The sequence below is a fragment of the Plecotus auritus genome (assembly GCF_963455305.1).
Source record: "Plecotus auritus genome assembly, chromosome: 3".
Taxonomy (NCBI): Eukaryota; Metazoa; Chordata; class Mammalia; order Chiroptera; family Vespertilionidae; genus Plecotus; species Plecotus auritus.
In genome coordinates, this window is record NC_137772.1 from 108773335 (window position 1) to 108793678 (window position 20344).

At 40.0% G+C, this 20344-nt stretch overlaps 1 protein-coding gene and 1 pseudogene across 3 annotated transcripts in view; both read right to left on the minus strand.

The window, feature by feature from the left end:
- The window catches only part of FREM2 (FRAS1 related extracellular matrix 2), a 449278-nt gene that overhangs the window by 397164 nt on the left and 31770 nt on the right, over positions 1–20344 (minus strand). The window lies entirely within an intron of this gene.
- Positions 468–16759, minus strand: LOC308243296 (serine/threonine-protein phosphatase 2A 56 kDa regulatory subunit delta isoform-like; annotated as a pseudogene). The gene is made up of 5 exons: positions 16691–16759; positions 4713–4809; positions 4459–4601; positions 4022–4047; positions 468–2003 (listed from the first exon to the last, which is right to left on the minus strand). The product of its transcript is annotated as a serine/threonine-protein phosphatase 2A 56 kDa regulatory subunit delta isoform-like (transcript).

Sequence of the window (20344 nt, forward strand, 5' to 3'; positions counted from 1 at the left end):
GACCTCCCACCCTGCTGGGGGCCTCCTTGTGCTGTTGGGGTTTGGCTCCCCTCCAGCTACTGACTTCAGGGGCCAATGGGGCTCAACATAACTTTAGTGAGAATAATCTCCTGCTGCTCCCTGTGTGTCTCTGCAGGAGAGGGAGGGAAGGAGACCCCTGGAGTTCAAATGAGAATGAAAGGAAGAGGAGAGGAATATATGTATTTCTGTGTGTATTTCTCAGAGCAGCTTTAGATAACCATAGGGTTAGGAGCACGAAGGGGACAGGCATCCTCAGTTGTCTGAGCACTAAGCATCTAGTGCTCAGCCTGTCTGTACTAGCCACGGGGAGTCATGAACACATTTAGGGAGGAAGAGGAACCACTCTGTGAGTGTTCCTGCTTCAAATGCTGCAACACCCTCCCTAGAGTAGCTAGAGAGGGACTACCTTGTCCCAAGTAATCCAGTGGGGAGAAGAGGGTGGAGAGCTAGGGCATCTTTCCGGATCTGAATGGACTGTGGCCTTGTGGAGGAAAGGTGAGGGTATCAGAGAGCCTTTGGCTGGCAGTTAAGAACTTTTCTTCCTACTGTAAGCCTCTAGTGCCTTAACGGCATATATGTCCTGGGGGAGCTGACTTCCTCCAAAGCAGCGACTTCCTCAACTTTCTCCTTCTTGATGTCCTTTAGCATCTGCAGGGTCTTTGTGTCCACTGTCCCCATCAGAAGCTGGATGTCCTCTGCTGTGGGGTCTCTGTCTCGATCAAATACACAGGAGGAAGTGGTGATAGAGCTTGGAACATGGGATACTGGGGATTAAGCCAGCTCCTCGATTTTTTGTCATGTATCGAGCTCTTCATTGGGAACTGGCCCTTCTGTTTTTATGTCTTGTATTATTCCATGCAGTCTCCAAACAGCTTATGATTCATCTCCATAAATAGATTCAGGACATTGTAGATTACTACATGGGTGGTCTTGTTCCATAGACTCATCCATGGACTCATCTTGGAGTTCCTGTAGAGTACAGGGAACATTATGGGAAGGACTCTGGCCGCATTGTCACTTATCAGGTTCATGATGTACTCATTGTTCCAGTAATAGAGAGCATACTTTGCCACCTGGAAATGTGGCTGCAGATATACTTGGCAAGCTGGCAGAAGAGTGGTTCTATCACTTTGCTGAACTCTGAGGCCATCCAGAATCTCTTCTAGCTCATTCAGGAACATCACCTCCTTGGGGCTGTGGATCTTTGGCCAGAACTTGAGAAGTTCCACAATCACTGGCTCAATGAGACAGCTGTCCTTGTCCAGAAATTGTACCACACAGTATTCTAGCTGAGAGTGGTAGACACTCAGGGACTTGACCTTGTGAAGGGAAAGCAGGACACGGATAAGGAACATATTGTGCTCTTCCTTAAGGGGAAAAGGTAAGCCACTGATGATGTTGCCCAGGATCTCCAGAAGCTTGGCAATCCCATTGTGATGCTCAGTCTAATAAATGAACCTATAAAATATGTGGTTGATCTGCCTAGGGATATAAGCTCAAAGACCCCAAAACTTGCCATAGATATGATGCAAGATGGTCTTCAGAAAGTCTGCTCTCAAGGATTCTCACTGTCAAACAGAGCAAAAACAAATTTCTGGTCAATGTACATCTTGGCTGTTTCGATGGTAACCTGCAAACTCAATGAAACACGGGAAAAAACTTGTATTTGAGCTGGAGATGTGGCCAGGTGGCTTCCAGGGTGGATTCATTTTCCTCTGGGTCAAACTTAGCCCCAGTGGGATGTGATGAAGGTGGCAGTCTCCGGAAGAGGTTTGCTGAAAAGATGGTGACAACCTCAGAGTAAATGGCCTCAGTGGCAATGATAATATCGTTGCAATGAGTAATATACTCCATCGTTTCCTTGAGTCCTGTCCACTTCACTTCCTTGATTTTGAGATCACTGAGTGTGTCTAACACACAGTCAGAGAGGACATGACATAGCTTCTGGATAAATAGCTCTTTCCACTCATGGTTTGGTGAATCTTTTTTTTTTTTAGGTTTTTTTTTAATTTTATTTTTTTAACATATCTTTATTGTTCAGATTATTACAGGTGGTCCTCTTTTTTACCCCCCAATAGCTCCCCTCCACCTGATTCCCCATCCCACCCCACCACATGCCCTTACTCCCTGCCACTGTCTTCATCCATAGGTGTAAGATTTTTGTCCAATCTCTTCCCGCGCCCCTCACACCCCATTCCCTCTAAGAATTGTCAGTCCACTCCCTTTCTATGTCGCTGATTCTATTGTATTCACCAGTCCATTCTGTTCTTCAGATTTTTTATTCACTTGATTTTTAGATTCACTTGTTGTATTTGATGTCATTTTGCTGTTAATAATTTTTATCTTGACCTTTTCTTCTTCTTCCTCTTCTTAAAATATACCCTTCAGCATTTCATGTAATCCTGGTTTGGTGGTGATGAACTCCTTTAGCTTTTTCTTGTCTGTGAAGCTCTTTATCTGACCTTCAACTCTGAATGATAGCTTTGCTGGGTAGAGTAATCTTGGTTGTAGGTTCTTGCTGTTCATCAATTTGAATATTTCTTGACACTCCCTTCTGGCCTGCATAGTTTCTGTTGAGAAATCAGCTGACAGTTGTATGGGTACTCCGTTGTAGGTAACTAACCGTTTTTCTCTTGATGCTTTCAAGATTCTCTCTTTGTCTTTTGCCCTTGGCATTTTAATTATGATTTGTCTTGCTGTGGTCCTCTTTGGATTCCTCTTGTATGGGGTTCTGTGTGCTTCCTGGACTTGTAAGTCTCTTTCTTTCACCAGGTAGGGAAAGTTTTCTGTCATTATTTCTTCTAATAGGTTTTCAATATTTTGCTCTCTCTCTTCTTCTGGCACCCCAAAAATTCGGATGTTGGTACACTTAAAGTTGTCCCAGAGGCTCCTTACACTATCTTCATATTTTTGGATTCTTTTTTCTTTTTGTTTTTCTGGTTGGGTGTTTTTTGTTTCCTCATATTTCAGATCTTTGGTTTGATTCTTGGGGTCCTTTGATCTACAGTTGAATTTCTGTATATTCTTTATTTCAGAGAGTATATGCTTAATTTCTGACTGGTCCTTTTCAATTTTTTTGGCATTCTCATTAAGGTCCTTGAAGGTCTCACTAAGCTCCTTGGAGGTCTCATCAAGTTTCTTGGTGGTTTTTAGAAGATTCTTGAGTAACCTTATAAATGTGGTTCTGAACTCTATGTCGTCCAGTAGTTTGCTTTCCTCCATTTCTTTCATTCATGACATGTTTCTTTGTCTCCACATTTTGCTGCTTCCCTGTGTTGATGGAGTGGCTTTGTGTGGTAGGTGACCTATAGGGGCCAGTAGCTCAGCCTCCCCAATCACCTGAGGTGGATGCTCTTGGTACACCCCTTTGTGGGCTGAGTGCAAAGTCTTGGTGTAGTTAAGCCTTGATTGCTATTGGTACACTGGGAGAAATTGACCTCCAGGCCAATTGGCTGTGAGGACCCGCTGTGTCTATAATGGAAGAACTGCTGCGCTGGAGACACGCTTATGGTGCAGGACTTTTTTCAGTGGGGCTTTGGTGCTCACTGAGTCTGCCTCTTGAATGTGTCACTTATGGATGTGAGGAGTTGAAATCTGGTGTCTCACACTGACCACTAGGTACACTGGCTTCTGGATCTCCAATGGGGTGCAGGTCAGCTACTGTCTGAGGCCACCCAGCAGGAGCTACAGCAAGAACTACAGTTTTTCTCCTCTTTGTTTGGGGTTTGGAGGTTTTGGAGCTGTCTGACCCATGCTGCAAGTTTGCTATGTTAAGCTGCGATACGGCAGGTCATTCATATGCTAAAGCCGCTGCTTGGAGCTTGGGTGGGTTTGTAGATTGTGCAGGGCGGGGTCTCAGGGCGTCACTAGGCTAGGGCATGGCAAACAGCGATGGCTGCCAGTTAGCCGGCTCTGCGTCTCTGACCGCGTCCCCGTGTCTCGCACTCCAGTGCAGTAAACAATTATTCCTGCGTGCAGCCCTCAAGTAAGCCTCACTCACTTCCCAACCCGATGGCAGAAGTCCAGCTTCTCCCCATAGGAGTTTGGGTCCCCTGTGTCTCCCCAGAAACTGGAGTTCAGAGTAATCAGGAGCTTATCTCCCTTCGGGTTGAAAAAAGCAGTGCTCCCAGTCGCCTGCCGCCAGTCCGATATGCGCGCCTCCATACCTCAGCTTTTCAGCGCTTGTGCACGTCTCACTGCTCTTTTCTCTTTCCTTCTAGTTGTAGAACTTCCACTCAGCCAGCTTTCCCATGGTTCTGGGTGATAGACGTTTTGTCTTTTAGTTGTAGTTTTGAAATTGTTGTGCGAGGCAGCAGTTTAGGTGTTTACCTACGCCGCCATCTTGGATCCTCTCTCAGCATTCTTGGTGAATCTTTCAGGGCAGTAAACTTCTGCAACTACTGATATTTGCTGAAATTGAATCAGGAGGAGCTTTACTGTAGCTCCTTCTTGACAATCTGGGGGTCCCCTGATTTTGCTGAGCTGCATGATGCGTGGCTTGCTGTTGCTGGGATGCTTGTTGGATGACAGTGGCTAAGGCTGGGGCTGAGGCTGGGAATGCAACTGTGTCTGGGCCTCTCCTGCCATGACCAGTAGACTTGAGCCTAATTGCTTGGGTTTGACTCCTGACACTGTTGTTAATTAACTGAAAGTTATAACAGTCTCTCAGTGCCTCAGTTTCCTTGTCTCCTCAGAGCTCTCGCCTCCACTATCCTTGCCTGAGATGCTGGGCTTGGTAGTGCCTTTGGCAACAGGGGTGGCCTTTTCCTTCCTCAGTTTATATGGCAACTCATTTCATTTGGACAGGCCTGGCTCCTGCAGCCCCGCTCTGGATCCAGCTTTGCTCAGCTGCACTTGGCTTACCATGATTTTACATTTTTATTATATGAAATTAAGAAAGTATCTGATAACTACCGAAGAAGTTGAAGCAGTGATCAAAAATCTTCCAGCAAACAAAAGCCCTGGTCCGGACAGCTTTACAGGGGAGTTCTACAAGCATTCAAAGAACTAAAACCTATCCTCCTCAGACTATTCCAAAAATTCAAGAGTAAAGCACACTTCCAAGCTTTTTCTATGAAGCCAGCATTACCTTAATCCCAAAACCAGATAAAGACACCACAAAAAAGAGAACTACATGCCAATATCCTTGATGAACATAGATGCTAAAAGCCTCAACAAAATTCTAGCAAATCAGATTCAGCATTACATTAGAAAGAACTTATGTCATGAACAAGTGGGATTTATTCCAGGGATGCAAGGATGGTATAATATGCACAAATCAATAAATGTGATACATCACATAAACAAACTGAGAGACAAAAATCACATAATCATACCAATCGATGCAGAAAAGGCATTTGAGAATATCCAGCACCCTTTCCTGATAAAAACTCTCAGCAAAGTAGGAACAGAGGGATCATACCTCAACATAATAAAAGTCTTATATGACAAACCTACAGCCAACATCATACACAATGGGCAAAAACTAAACTCATTTCCCCTAAGAACAGGAACAAGACAGGGATGCCCACTCTCACCACTCCTGTTCTATATAGTACTGGAAGTGCTAGCCATGTGTGGTACAATGTGGCAGGATACAATATTAACACACAGAAATCTATGGCCTTTTTATACACCAATAATGAACTCACAGAAAGAGAAACGAAAAAAACAATTCCATTTACCATTGCACCAAAAAAATTAAGATACCTAGGAAATAACTAAGGATGTAAAAGACCTGTCCTCAGAAAACTTCAGGACATTGAAAAAAGTGATAGAGGAAGACATAAACAAATGCAAGAACATACCATCTTCAAAAATTCATCTGGAATAAAAAAGAACCCGGATAGCCACAGCAATCCTGAGAAAGAAGAACAAAGTTGGAGGGATCACATTACCAGATATCAAGCCATATTACCAAGCCATGGTTCTCAAAACAGCCTGGTACTGGCACAAGAACAGACATATAGACCAATGGAACAGAATAGAGAACCCATAAATAGACCCAAGCCTTTATGCTCAATTAATATTTGACAAAGGAGGCAAAAACATACAATGGAGTCAAAATACTCCCTTTAACATATGGTGCTAGGAAATTTGGACAGATACATGCAAAAAAAAAAAAATGAAACTAGATCACCAACTTACACCATACACAAAAACAAACTCAAAATGGCTTAAGGACTTGAATATTCGTAAGATGGGAAACCATAAAAATCCTAAAAGACTCCATAGGCAGCAAAATAATAGACATATGTCATAGCACTGTCTTTATAGACACAGCTCATAGGGCAATGGAGACTAAAGAGAAAATAAAAAAATGGGACTACATCAAAATAAAAAGCTTCTGCACAGCAAAAGAAACCAACAACAAAATAACCAGAAAGCCCACTGCATGGGAGAACATATTTGCCAATGATTTTTCTGATAAGGGTATAATCTCCAAATTTACAGAAAACTCATACAACTTAACAAAAGAAAGATAAACGATCCAATAAAAAAATGGTCAAAGGATCTAAATAGACACTTTTTGAAAGTGGACATTCAGAAGGCCCAGAGACATATGAAAACCTGCTCAAAGTCTCTAATCATCCAAGAGATGCAAATCAAAACAATAATGAGATACCATCTCACACCTGACAGAATGGCTATCATCAACAAATCAACAAAGGACAAGTACTGGAGAGGATGTGGAGAAAAAGGAACCCTCCTGATTGCTGGTGGGAATGCAGACTGGTGCAGCCACTATGGAAAACAGTATGGAGTTTCCTCAAAAAGCTGAAAATGAAACTGCCATTTGACCTAGTGATCCCACTTCTAGGACTATATCCCGAGTAACCAGAAACACCAATCTGAAAGGATATATGCACCCCTATGTTCATAGCAGGACAATTTACAATAGCGAACATTAGAGAGCAACCAAAAGACTTGTATGCATGCATATTAGAATAACTAATGGACACAGACACTGGGGCGGTGGGGGCTTGCCAGGGTTTGGAATGGCTTGGGGTGGGGGAGGGTCAATTTCAGAAAAAGGAGACATATGTAAAACTTTAGACAATAAAAAAAAAAAGAGGGGAGGAAAAATGGCCGCAGAATAGACAGACGTGTTCTGAGCCTTGTCCCAGAGAAGAAAGAAAGAAGAGCTGAGGGTCACACGAGGAGTGTTTGTTGGCAAGTTAAGGGACAGCTAAACTCCAAAAGAAGATGGGAGACTGCTAGACGGGGTTCCACTGACCTGACAGCCCCCACTGCGGCTGGGTCCCCTCCCGGAGCTGCGGACATGGACGCGGAATCTGTGCCATCTTGAATGGGAAAGTGGAGCTTAGAGAAAGCCTGAGAATCCACAACTGCGGCACCCACGGAACAGCTGTGAGCCCCAGAACACCGCTCCCCAATTGGCACAAACACGCGGATTCAGAGGAGCTCTACACTCCACCACGGAAAGGTCAGATTTCGCCTGGGATAAGGTGAGGTCTCTGGTCCCAGCGGGAGAGAGGAACGCGCGTTTTGTGGGAGCTGGAGGAACAGGGAAGTCTGAGCCTAGAAAAATCCATGGCTGTTGGGGCTGGCGTGATCCGTGAATGTGGAAGGGGGTCCTCAGAGCTGCTAACAGAAGGGATCTCTAAAAAGCAACTCATGCCGAAACCGGTTTGGCTCAGTGGATAGAGCATCAGCCTGCGGACTGAGGGGTCCCGGGTTCGATTCCGGTCAAGGGCATGTACCTTGGTTGCGGGCACATCCCCTTAGGGGGTGTGCAGGAGGCAGCTGATCGATGTTTCTCTCTCATCGATGTTTCTGACTCTCTATCCCTCTCCCTTCCTCTCTGTAAAATATCAATAAAATATATTTTAAAAATAAATAAATAAATAAATAAATAAAATAAAAAGCAACTCATTTTGATCTGATGTGCAGGGACAGCCTAAGAATTTCAAAGGTGTGCTGGCTGCTTAGACTTAATCGCAGACCTATTGTTCGCACACTTGGGTTTTTTCCTCTTGAAATTCTTGCTTCTGATTACTAAGCCCAATACATAGGATCACCCAGTTGGGGACACCCTGGGAGACTGCAGGGGAAAGTTGTTTTTCTGGAACCTGGGGATCCAAGCAGGGAGTGACCATCGGAGAGCCAGCTCTGAGGCAGCCCACTCCCACAAACGGGTAGTGAGTGCCACAGGGAAAAAAGGCTCTAACACTGACTAGAGAGGCCATAGATAGACCCGAAAGTCATTCCAGAAACACTGCCACCCAGGGGCTGAATCACAAATTGACTCTTGTGTAATCAAAAATAAAGGAATACGAGAAATTAAGACACACCGCCTGCTTAAAATCAAGACTGGCTTACAACACTGAAGAGCAGTGGAACGCAGGGAACTGCAATACTGTCCGGACTGAGAAAAAGGGGTGACAAACAGAACAACAGAGGAAGTGAATGACCTTCACTACTCCACATTTTATTTTTATTTTTTATTTTTTTATTTTCATTTTTGGCATCTTTTACTCAAGAAACTATTTTTTTTTCTTTTTTCCTCAATTGATTTTACTTTTTTAATAATTACATTTTTTATTTTCAATCCGTATTATAACTACTGCTATTGTATCTTTTTTTTTTTAAGTGTCATTTTATTTTCTCTTCATTTTACTTTGGGATTAGTGTTCTACATTCTATTTTCATCTTTCCTTTAGCATCGTTTTACTTTATCTAAACTCTACCTTTATGCCATCACAATCTTCCTAACCTTCCCCTTTTCGGTGTCCTGTTTATCTTACTCCTTTCCTGCTTTAGATTTCCACTATTCTTTCTGTTTACCCCCTGTTAAAATTTCACCCTACTTACATATCTAATCGCCAATCCCCTGCTCCAAGTCTTTACACACTTCTCTCTTCGCTGTCTTAACTATCCAAAAAATTGTTTTTCTCTCTATCCTTTTGTTGTTGTTTGCTTGAATGTTGATTATATCGAATTTTTATGCTTTTTTGTGACGTAGTTTTGCTTATTCTCCTTTTCTTTGTTTATTTTTTTTGTTGTTTTATGCTTCTGTTTTCCCTTGCCTCACTCAATATTAGTTGGTGTTGTAGTTTGTATTAATCCCCAGGGATTGTTGCTGCCATTTCCTGGGATTAGTGATTGTTCTATTGGAGTTTTATCCCCATATATATAGTTTGTTCCCCTTTCTCTCTTAGTCTCTTTCTTGTCTCTCTTACATTTTTTTTCCTTTTCCAAGTTTCATTTTGACACTCCTTTTTTTTTCTTTCTTTCTTTTTCCTCTTCTTCTTTCTCTCCTATCCCCTAATTTGCCTTTCTCTGGTGGTCAACTTTATTGGAGGTTATTAATATCGTGAATACACTTCTATTCAGTGCCTTGTGTGTTGTACCTGGTAGTGCTGTATTTTGTGCCTTTAAATCAATGCAGGAGAGAGAGAACTACATAACCAGACATCCAGAGAAGAGAAACCATGGGGAGACAAAGAAACAGCCCACATATAAAAGAAAAGCAGGCATCACCAGAAAAGGAAGTAAACGAAATGGAGGCAAGCAACCTTCCAGAGAAAGAATTCAGAGAAATGGTCATAAGCTGGCTGAAAAGAATGGAAGAAAAATTCAACAATATGAGCAAGAACCAAGAGGAAATGAAGAAGAACCAAGAAGAAATGAAAAATGACATCGCTGCTGTAAAGAACTCAATAGAAAGCATCAAGTGTAGACTAGAAGAAGCAGAGGACCGCATCAGTGAGCTAGAAGACAAGATGGGAAAAAATACCCAAATAGAGCAACTTCTAGAAAAAAAAATTAAAAGGCAGGAGGAGAGCCTAAGGGAACTTTGGGACAACATGAAACAAAACAACATCCGCATAATAGGGGTTCCAGAAGGAAAGGAATCTGAGCAAGGAATAGAAAACCTGTTTGAAGAAATAATTACAGAATGCCGAAACCGGTTTGGCTCAGTGGATAGAGCGTTGGCCTGCGGACTGAAGGGTCCCGGGTTCGATTCCGGTCAAGGGCATGTACCTTGGTTGCCGGAGGTGTGCAGGAGGCAGCAGATCGATGTCTCTCTCTCATCGATGTTTCTAGCTCCCTATCCCTCTCCCTTCTTCTCTGTAAAAAATCAATAAAATATATTAAAAAAAAAAGAAATAATGACAGAAAACTTCCCTCTTAAAGGGAAGAAAAAACCCACACAAATCCAAGAAGCTCACAGAGTCCCAAGCAAAATGAACTCCAAAAGACCGACGCCAAGGCACATTATAATTAAATTGGCAAACACCAATGACAAAGTAAGAATCTTAAAAGTGGCAAGAGAGAGACATAAAGTTACATACAAAGGAACCCCCATCAGACTAGCAACTGATTTCTCAACAGAAACTCATCAGGCCAGAAGGGAATGGAATGAAATATACAAAGTCATGCAAAGGAAGGGTCTGAATCCAAGAATACTGTACCCAGCAAGGCTATCAATCAAAGTTGAAGGTGAAATCAGGAGCTTCACAGACAAAAAAGGACTAAGGGAATTTATTACCACCAAACCAGCAATGCAAGAAATGCTAAAGGGTCAGCTGTAAAAAAAAAAAAAAAAAAAAGAAAGAAAGAAATAGGAAGCGAAGAAGGAACACAGGGGTAAAGAATAAAAGTGGCGACAAATAAGTACCTATCAATAATAACTTTAAATGTAAATGGATTAAATGCCCCAATCAAAAGACATAGGGTAACAGATTGGATAAGAAAACAAGACCCATATATCTGCTGTCTACAAGAAACCCACCTCAGAAAAAAAAAGATGCACACAGACTGAGGGTGAAGGGATGGAAAAAGGTTTTCCAGGCAAATGGAACTGAAAAAAAAGCTGGGGTAGCAATACTTATATCTGACAAATTAGATCTCAAACTAAAGGACATAACAAGAGATAAGGAAGGCCACTTCATAATACTAAAGGGAGCAATCGAACAAGAAAAAATAACTCTGGTAAACATATATGCACCCAATACAGGAGCACCAAAATACATAACAAAACTCCTGGAGGATATCAAGGGAGAGATTGACAGCAATACAATCATAGTAGGAGACTTTAATACCCCACTATCACCATTGGACAAATCCTCTAAACAAAAAAATCAGCAAAGAAACATCAATCCTAAATGACTCATTAGAGCAGATGAAATTAATTGACATCTTCAGAATATTTCACCCCAAAGCCACAGAATATACATTCTTCTCAAGTGCACATGGGTCATTTTCAAAGATAGACCATATGTTGGGACATAGGCAACATCTCTTCAAAATCAAGAAGATAGAAATCATATCAAGCATCTTCTCAGACCACAGTGGCATAAAACTGGAAATCAACTACAATAAAAACAACCCAAAGAAATCAAACACATGGAGACTAAACAGCATGCTATTAAACCATGACTGGGTTACCAGAGAGATCAAAGAAGAAATAAAAAAAAACATCATGGCAACAAATGACAATGAAAACACTACAATCCAAAATCTATGGGGCACAGCGAAAGCAGTCTTGAGAGGGAAGTTCATAGCTCTACAAGCCTACTGCAAAAAACAAGAAACAATAGTAATAAATTACCTAACCAAACAACTCAAAGAGTTACAAAAAGAGCAACAGGAAAAGCCCAGTGTAAGCAGAAGGAAGGAAATAATAAAGATCAGAGCGGAGATAAACGACCTAGCGACCAAAGAAACAATAGAAAAGATCAACAAAACCAAGAGCTGGTTCTTTGAAAGGATAAACAAGATTGAAGAACCTCTAGCCAGGCTCACTAAGAAGCAAAGAGAGAGGACCCAAATAAACAAAAACAGAAATGAAAGAGGTGAAAAAACAACAGATCCCGCCGAAATACAAAGAATTGTTAAAAAAAACTATGAACAACTCTATTCCAACAAACTGGACAACCTGGAGGAAAGGGACATATTCCTAGAAAAATATAACCTTCCAAAACTCAATCAGGAAGAATCTAAACAGCTCAATATGCCAGTAACTATGGAAGAAATTGAAGCAGTCATCAAAGAGCTTCCGGCAAACAAAAGCCCGGGGCCAGACGGCTTCACAGGGGAGTTTTACCAAACATTCAAGGAAGAACTAAAACCTATCCTCCTCAGACTATTCTAGAAAATTCAAGAGGAAGGAACACTTCCAAGCTCCTTCTATGAAGCCAGCATCACCCTAATACCAAAACCAGATAAAGACAACACAATGAAGGAGAATTACAGGCCAATATCCCTCATGAACGTAGATGGCAATATTCTCAACAAAATTCTAGCAAATTGGGTCCAGCAGTACATCAGAAAGATCTTACACCATGACCAAGTAGGGTTTATCCCAGGAATGCAAAGATAGTACAATATCCGCAAATTAATAAATGTGATACATCACATAAACAAATTGAGAGATAAAAATCACATAGTCATATCAATTGATGCAGAAAAAGCATTTTACAAAATCCAACACCCTTTCTTGATAAAAAACTCTCAACAAGATGGGAATAGAAGGATCATACCTCAACATAATAAAAGCTATATATGATAAACCCATAGCTAACATCATACTCAATGGGCAAAAACTAAAACCATTTCCCCTAAGAACAGGAACAAGACAGGGATGCCCACTCTCACCACTCCTGTTCAACATAGTACTGGAAGTATTAGCCATTGCAATTAGACAAGAAGAAGAAATAAAAGGCATCCAAATTGGAAAAGAAGAAGTAAAGCTGTCCTTATTTGCAGATGACATGATATTGTACATAAAAAACCCGAAAGACTCCATCAAAAAACTAACAGACTTAATAAATGAATTCGGCAATGTAGCAGGATACAAAATTAACGCCAAGAAATCTATGGCATTTCTATACACCAACAGTGAACTTACAGAAAGAGAGACTAAAAAAGCAATCCCATTTTCCATAGCACCAAAAAAATTAAGATACTTAGGAATAAACCTAACCAAGGAGGTAAAAGACCTATACGCGGAAAACTACAGGACACTGACAAAAGGATAGAGGAAGATGTAAACAATGGAAGAACATACCATGTTCATGGATTAGTAGAATCAACATCATTAAAATGTCCATACTACCCAAAGCAATCTATAGATTCAGTGCACTCCCCATTAAAATACCAATATTTCACAGACCTAGAAAGAATTCTCCAAAAATTCATCTGGAATAAAAAAAGATCCCGAATAGCCACAGCAATCCTGAGAAAGAAGAATAAAGTGGGAGGGATCTCAATACCAGATTTCAAGCTGTATTACAAAGCCACTGTCCTCAAAACAGCCTGGTACTGGCACAAGAACAGACATATGGATCAATGGAATAGAATAGAGAATCCAGATATCGACCCAAACCACTATGCGCAATTAATATTTGATAAAGGAGGCATGAGCATACAATGGAGTCAAGACAGTCTCTTCAATAAATGGTGTTGGGAAAATTGGACAGATACATGCAAAAAAATGAAACTAGGTCACCAACTTACACCATACACAAAAATAAACTCAAAATGGATACAGGACTTAAATATAAGACGGGAAACCATAAAAATACTAGAGGAATCCACAGGCAGCAAAATCTCAGACATATGCCGAAAGAACTTCTTCACTGATACTGCCCCTAGGGCAACGGAAGCCAAAGAGAAAATAAACAAATGAAACTACATCAAAATAAAAAGCTTTTGCACAGCAAAAGAGACCATCAACAAAACAACAAGAAATCCCCCTGTATGGGAGAACGTATTTGCAAATGTTATCACTGATAAAGGTTTAATCTCCAACATCTACAGGCAGCTTATACAACTTAATAAAAGGAAGATAAATGATCCAATAAAAAAATGGGCAACGGACCTAAATAGAATCTTTTTGAAAGAAGACAGAAGGAAGGCCAAGAGACACATGAAAACATGCTCAAAGTCACTAATTATCTGAGAGATGCAAATCAAAACGACAATGCAATACCATCTCACACCTGTCAGAATGGCTATCATCAACAAATCAACAAACGACAAGTGTTGGCGAGGATGCGGAGAAAAAGGAACCCTCGTGCACTGCTGGTGGGAATGCATACTGTTGCAGCCACTGTGGAGAACAGTATGGAGTTTCCTCAAAAAACTGAAAATGCAACTCCCATTTGACCCAGTAATCCCACTCCTAGGAATATATCCTAAGAAACTAGAAACACCAATCAGAAAGGATATATGCACCCCTATGTTCATAGCAGCACAATTTGCAATAGCTGAGATTTGGAAACAGCCTAGGTGCCCATCAGCAGATGACTGGATCAGAAAACTATGGTACATCTACACAATGGAATACTATGCTGCTATAAAAAAGAAGGAATTATTACCATTTGTAGGCACCTGAATGGAATTAGAGAACATTATGCTGAGTGAAATAAGCCAGTCAATGAAAGAAAAATACCACATGATCTCACTCATTTGGGGATAATGAAAAACAGTATAAACTGATGAACAAAAACATAGATACAGAGGCAGTAAAGCATCAAACAGACTGTCAAATTACAGTGGTAAGGTTAGGGAGAGGTGGGGGAAATAAGAGATCAACTGAAGGACTTGTATGCATGCATATAAGAGTAACCAATGGATGCAAAACATTGGGGGGTGAGGGCATGTATGGGAGTGGGGTTGGGGTGGCAATGGTAAGATATGTACACTTATAATACCTTAATAATAAAAATTAAAAAATAAAATTAAAAATAAAATTAAAAAAAATAAAAAAAGAGAAGTATCTGTTTACTTCACATCATTCACACAGCAATATTCAGCTTTTAAGGAACATGTTAGAAGTAATATACATATCTGCAGCAATCACTTACCAATTATATAAATGGAGAATTTAAAAAATATATGCTCTTTTGTTATATAAATTACTAATTTTCTTAAATTGCATTTATTTATTTGCTTTTATCTTTATAATATAGACTAGTTAAAACATCTATCAGCTGGGGTGACTACAGCATTCTATATACTAAATATATTTAGGTGATTCCAAGACCTGAACAAACAGGGTATTTTATCAATGTCTTCACTCTGCTTGGTTCAGTGTATTAGACATTAAATCAAACTTATCCTTTGCAGATGTTTTGGAGTTCTATATTTGATAAAAGCAGGTTACAATATTTAACCATCAAGCCTACAAAATTTATACTTCCCATCATTAAAAAGTAGAAATCAAACATGCAAACCAAGCCCAAAAGATACAGTGTTTCCATTATGTCACCATCATTATTGGCTTATTAAAATCTTAGTTTAGCTACCACAAGCAATGAAATAATTTCTGAATCATTTGTGGCCTTTAAACTCAGCATTACAGAAGTATTCATTATTGTCAAATTGTATCCCTGTATATCCTTTCTCTCCACAAATAAACAAATAGTCAAACTTTATACACAGCTGCTGTGAGAAAGACAAAAGAAAGGAAGAAGAAAGGAAGAAAAGGAGAAGAGAAAAAACAGCGGGAAAATAAGCAAGAGAAATAAAGTAAAAAATAAAAGAAATGAAAAACTCTGGAAACCCTCACATTATTCGCCTCAAAAGCAGCAGTAGCTACCTGCACAGTCATTATTGTGTAACAGGAACTGTGCTGCATGAATCATCCTATTTCCATGAACTAACTTATTTAATGTTCAAAAGAACCCTTATTAGCTAGGTACTATTATTGTTCCATTTTACAAATGAAGCTGAGACTAAGGAAGGTTCAGTTACTTAGCTCAGAGTCACATCACCAATTATTGCAAGAGGCAGAATATGTATTTGTTCCAGTTCTAATTCCAAAGCTGTGCTCCTAAGTGTGGTCAATAGGCTGGCTTTCCTATCTACATATTTCAAAGCAATCTCAAAATTAATATATTAAAATTGATCTCTTAATTTCCTCCCTTAAATATTTTCCAGGATCTTCTATTCTTTTTTATCTCAATCGTACCACCATTCTTTGCTGTCTAAGAAACCCAGAATATGCTTAAATTATCCTTTTCTCCTTGCTCCGTAAACCAATCTATAATAATAGGAATGTAATATGATAATTAGACTGGACAGATGAACAACCTTCCGGACATCATTCTAGACGAAGCCACAGTGGCAGGGGCTGAGGCAGAGGCAGTTAGAGGTGATCAGGCAGGCAGGCAAGCAGTTAGGGGCTATCAGGCAGGCAGGCGAGCAGTTAGGGGTGATTAGGCAGGCAGGTGAGTGGTTAGGGGTGATCAGGCAGGCAGCAGGCAGGCAGAGTGGTTAGGGGCAATCATGCAGGCAGGCAAGCAGGCTAACACTTAGGATACAGCAGTCCCAGATTGCGAGGATGTTCGACTGCGGGTATAGGCCCGATCCACAGGGGATTGCAAGAGTGTGCAGGCTGGGCTAAGGGACCCCTCTCTCCCACCATGTACAAATTTCATGCACCGGGCCTCTAGTCTATTAATAAGTTCTAAAGATTGAAATTCAAAATTAATCAAGTTGGTCATCTTCTTTCCCTATTACATTTGTATTACTGTAACAGCCTCAGGTTTCCCCCTTTCTACTTCCCCTGGATTCTCTACAGCTGTAAGAGTAATCTTAAAATATAAATTGGAACATATTAATACCTTGCATTACAATGACTTGCAGGGGCAGGGCAAAATCTAAATTACTGTCATGGGATTATAAGGCTCTGTACCATTAGGCTCCAGGTTAATTCGCCAACATCTTGTGCTTCTCTCAGCTTTATTAATTGAGCTCCAGGCATGTTGGTGCTCTTCTGGTCACTTGAACACACAAAACTGTTCACTCATGCTGTTCCCTATGCTGAGAACATTTCTTCCTCTCTCTTCCTGTCACAGCTTCATTAAGGTCTAATCTTAAATATGCCTTCCAGAGGCCTTTCCTGACAGCTGCATCCCTATCTTGGATTTAGTGATAAACTCCATAATATTTTAAACAATGTATAAATGTTTTATTTGTCTACTGCTTCATCATCTGTACTTTATCAAAACCTCAGGTTAAAGATCATGACTGTTATGTTCATTATTCTCTTAGATCCAAATAAATGCTCTAAAAATACATGTTGAATAATTCAATAAATAAATGAACATGAAACCTTTCCTTAGCAAGTTTTACATCTGATCCTGAGCCATTGTATTCTCAGAGGTTCTAGCATATATAGACTTAAACCAATTGTAACTATGTACTAGACCAGTGGTCAGCAAACTCATTAGTCAACAGAGCCAAATATCAACAGTACAACGATTGAAATTTCTTTTGAGAGGCAAATTTTTTAAACTTAAACTTCTTCTAACGCCACTTCTTCAAAATAGACTCACCCAGGCCATGGTATTTTGTGGAAGAGCCACACTCAAGGGGCCAAATAGCCGCATGTGGCTCGCGAGCCGCAGTTTGCCGACCACAGTACTAGACCATTTAATACCACCTTTTATTTTTCCCAGCAACCCAGAGCAAACTTAAAAGCATAGAATAGAATATTCTTGAGTTATATAATATATACCGCAAATAAATATTTGATTTGAGATTATGATATTTTAATGATCTATAAAAGATTTGCTTAGTTTTTTTAAAAAATGGCTGTCATTTATTTTGAGGGTGAATTAAAAAAATCAGGCTGAACCTCTAGAAATATAACTAATAAGAATTCATAGTCCCTTATCTGAAATAGCATTGGCAAATATGTTTTCCCATGCAGTGGGCTTTCTGGTTGTTTTGTTAATGGTTTCTTTTGCTGTGCAGAAGCTTTTTATTTTGATGTAGTTCCATTTGTTTATTTTCTCCTTAGTTTCCATTGCCCTAGGAGCTGTATCAGTAAAGATATTGCTACAACATATGTCTGATATTTTGTTGCCTATGGAGTCTTCTAAGATTTTTATGGTTTCCCGTCTTACATTTAAGTCCTTTAACCATTTTGAGTTTGTTTTTGTGTATGGTGTAAGTTGGTAGTTTAGTTTCATTTTTTTTGCATGTATCTGACCAAATTTCCCATCACCATCTATTGAAGAGACTGTCTTGAATCCATTGTGTACTCTTGCCTCTTTTGTCAAATATTGAGCATAAGGACTTGGGTTTATTTCTGGGTTCTCTGTTCTGTTCCATTGGTCTGTATGTCTGTTCTTGTGCCAGTACCAGGCAGTTTTGAGAACAGTGGCTTTGTAATATAGCTTGACATCTGGTATTGTGATCCCTCCAACTTTCTTCTTCTTTCTCGGGATTGCTGTGGCTAATAGGGTTCTTTTTTTATTCCAGATGAATTTTTGGAGAGTTCTTTCTAGGTCTGTGAAATATGCCGTCGGTATTTTAATGGGGAGTGCATTGAATCTATAGATTGCTTTGGGTAGTATGGACATTTTAATGATGTTGATTCTACCAATCCATGAACATGGTATGTTCTTCCATTTGTTTATGTTGTCCTCTACTTCTTTTTTCAATGTCCTCTAGTTTTCTGAGTACAGGTCTTTTACCTCCTCAGTTAAGTTTATTCCTAGGTATCTTAAATTTTTTGGTGCAATTGTAAATGGGATTTTTTTTTTTTTTTAGTTTCTCTTTCTGTGAGTTCATTATTGGTATATAAAAAAGCCATAGATTTCTGGGTGTTAACTTTGTATCCTGCTAAATTGCCAAATTCATGTTTAAGTCTAATAGTTTGTTGATGGAGTCTTTGGGGTTTTCTATGTACAGTATTATGTCAACTGCGAATAAGGACAGTTTTACTTATTTTTTCCAATTTGGATGCCTTTTATTTTTTCTTCTTGTCTGATGGCTATGGCTAGCACTTCCATATATATATATATATATATATATATATATATATACTCTCACCAATCCTGATATATATATATATATATATATATATATATATATATATATATATATCAGGATTGGTGAGAGTGGGCATTCCTGTCTTGTTCCTATTCTTAGAGAAAATGGATTTAGTTTTTGCCCATTGAGTATGATGTTGGATATAGGTTTGTCATATAAGGCTTTTATAAAGTTCAGATATGTTCCCTCTATTCCCAATTTGTTGAGAGTTTTTATCAAGAAAGGGTGTTGGATTCTGTCAAATGCTTTTTCTGCATTGATTGATATGATAAGGGTTTAATCTTCAAAATTTACAGGGAACTCATACAACTTAACAGAAGGAAGATAAATGATCCAATCAAAAAATGGGTAAAGGACCTAAATGGACATTTTTTGAAAGAGGACATTCAGAAAGCCAAGAACACATAAAAAACATGCTCAAAGTCACTAATCATCTGAGAGATTCAAATCAAAACAACAATGAGGTACCACCTCACACCTGTCAGAATGGCTATCATCAACAAATCAACAAATGACAAGTGCTGGCAAGGATCCAGAGAAAAAGGAACCCTCATGAACTGCTGGTGGGAATGCAGACTGGTGCAACCACTGTGGAAAACAGTATGGAGTTGCCTCAAAAAGCTAAAAATGGAACTCCCATTTGACCCAGTAATCCCACCTCTAGAAATATATCCCAAGAAGTCAGAAACACCAATCACAAAGGACATATGCACCCCTATGTTCATAGCAGCACAATTTACAATAGCTAAGATTTGGAAACAGCCTAAGTGCCCATCAGCAGAGGAGTGGATTAAAAAACTGTGGTACATCTAAACAATGGAATACTACACTGCTATAAAAAAGGAGGAACTTGTACCATTTGTAACAGCATGGATGGAAATGGAGAGCATTATGCTAAGCAAAATAAGCCATTCAAAGAAAGATAAATATCACCTGATCTCCCTCATATGTGGGTTATAATGATCAACATAAAGCGATGAACAAAAATTGGTCCAGAGACAAGGTAGCACTGAACAGACCACCCAACCTCAGAGAGAAGGCATAAGTGGGGGCAGGGGTTAGGATCAACCAAAGTACTTGTATGCATGCATATTAGCATAACCAATGAACACAGACACTTGGGCAGTGGGGGCTTGCCCTTGGGGGTGGGTGTGGCGGGGGGTGTCAATCAGGGGGAAAAGGAGACATATGTAATACTTTGAACAATAAAAAAAGATATAACTATAAAAACTTAAATAAACAAGAAAAAAAAAGAATTCATAGTCACTGAAAGATCTTGCAGGAAAAGTTTTTCTAAACCAAACACAATAAAAATAGTATATCTAGAGGCCCAATGCACAAAGATTCCTGCAAGAACGGGCCTTCCTTCCCCTGGCTGCCGGCACTGCCTTAACTCTGGCTGGAGCCGCCTTTCTGGCTTTGCTCTGGCCCGGAGCCGCCTTTCCACTTCCCACGCTGCCCAGAGGCCCAGAGCGGCTGGGGCGGTGCAGAACGCCTGTGTCATTGC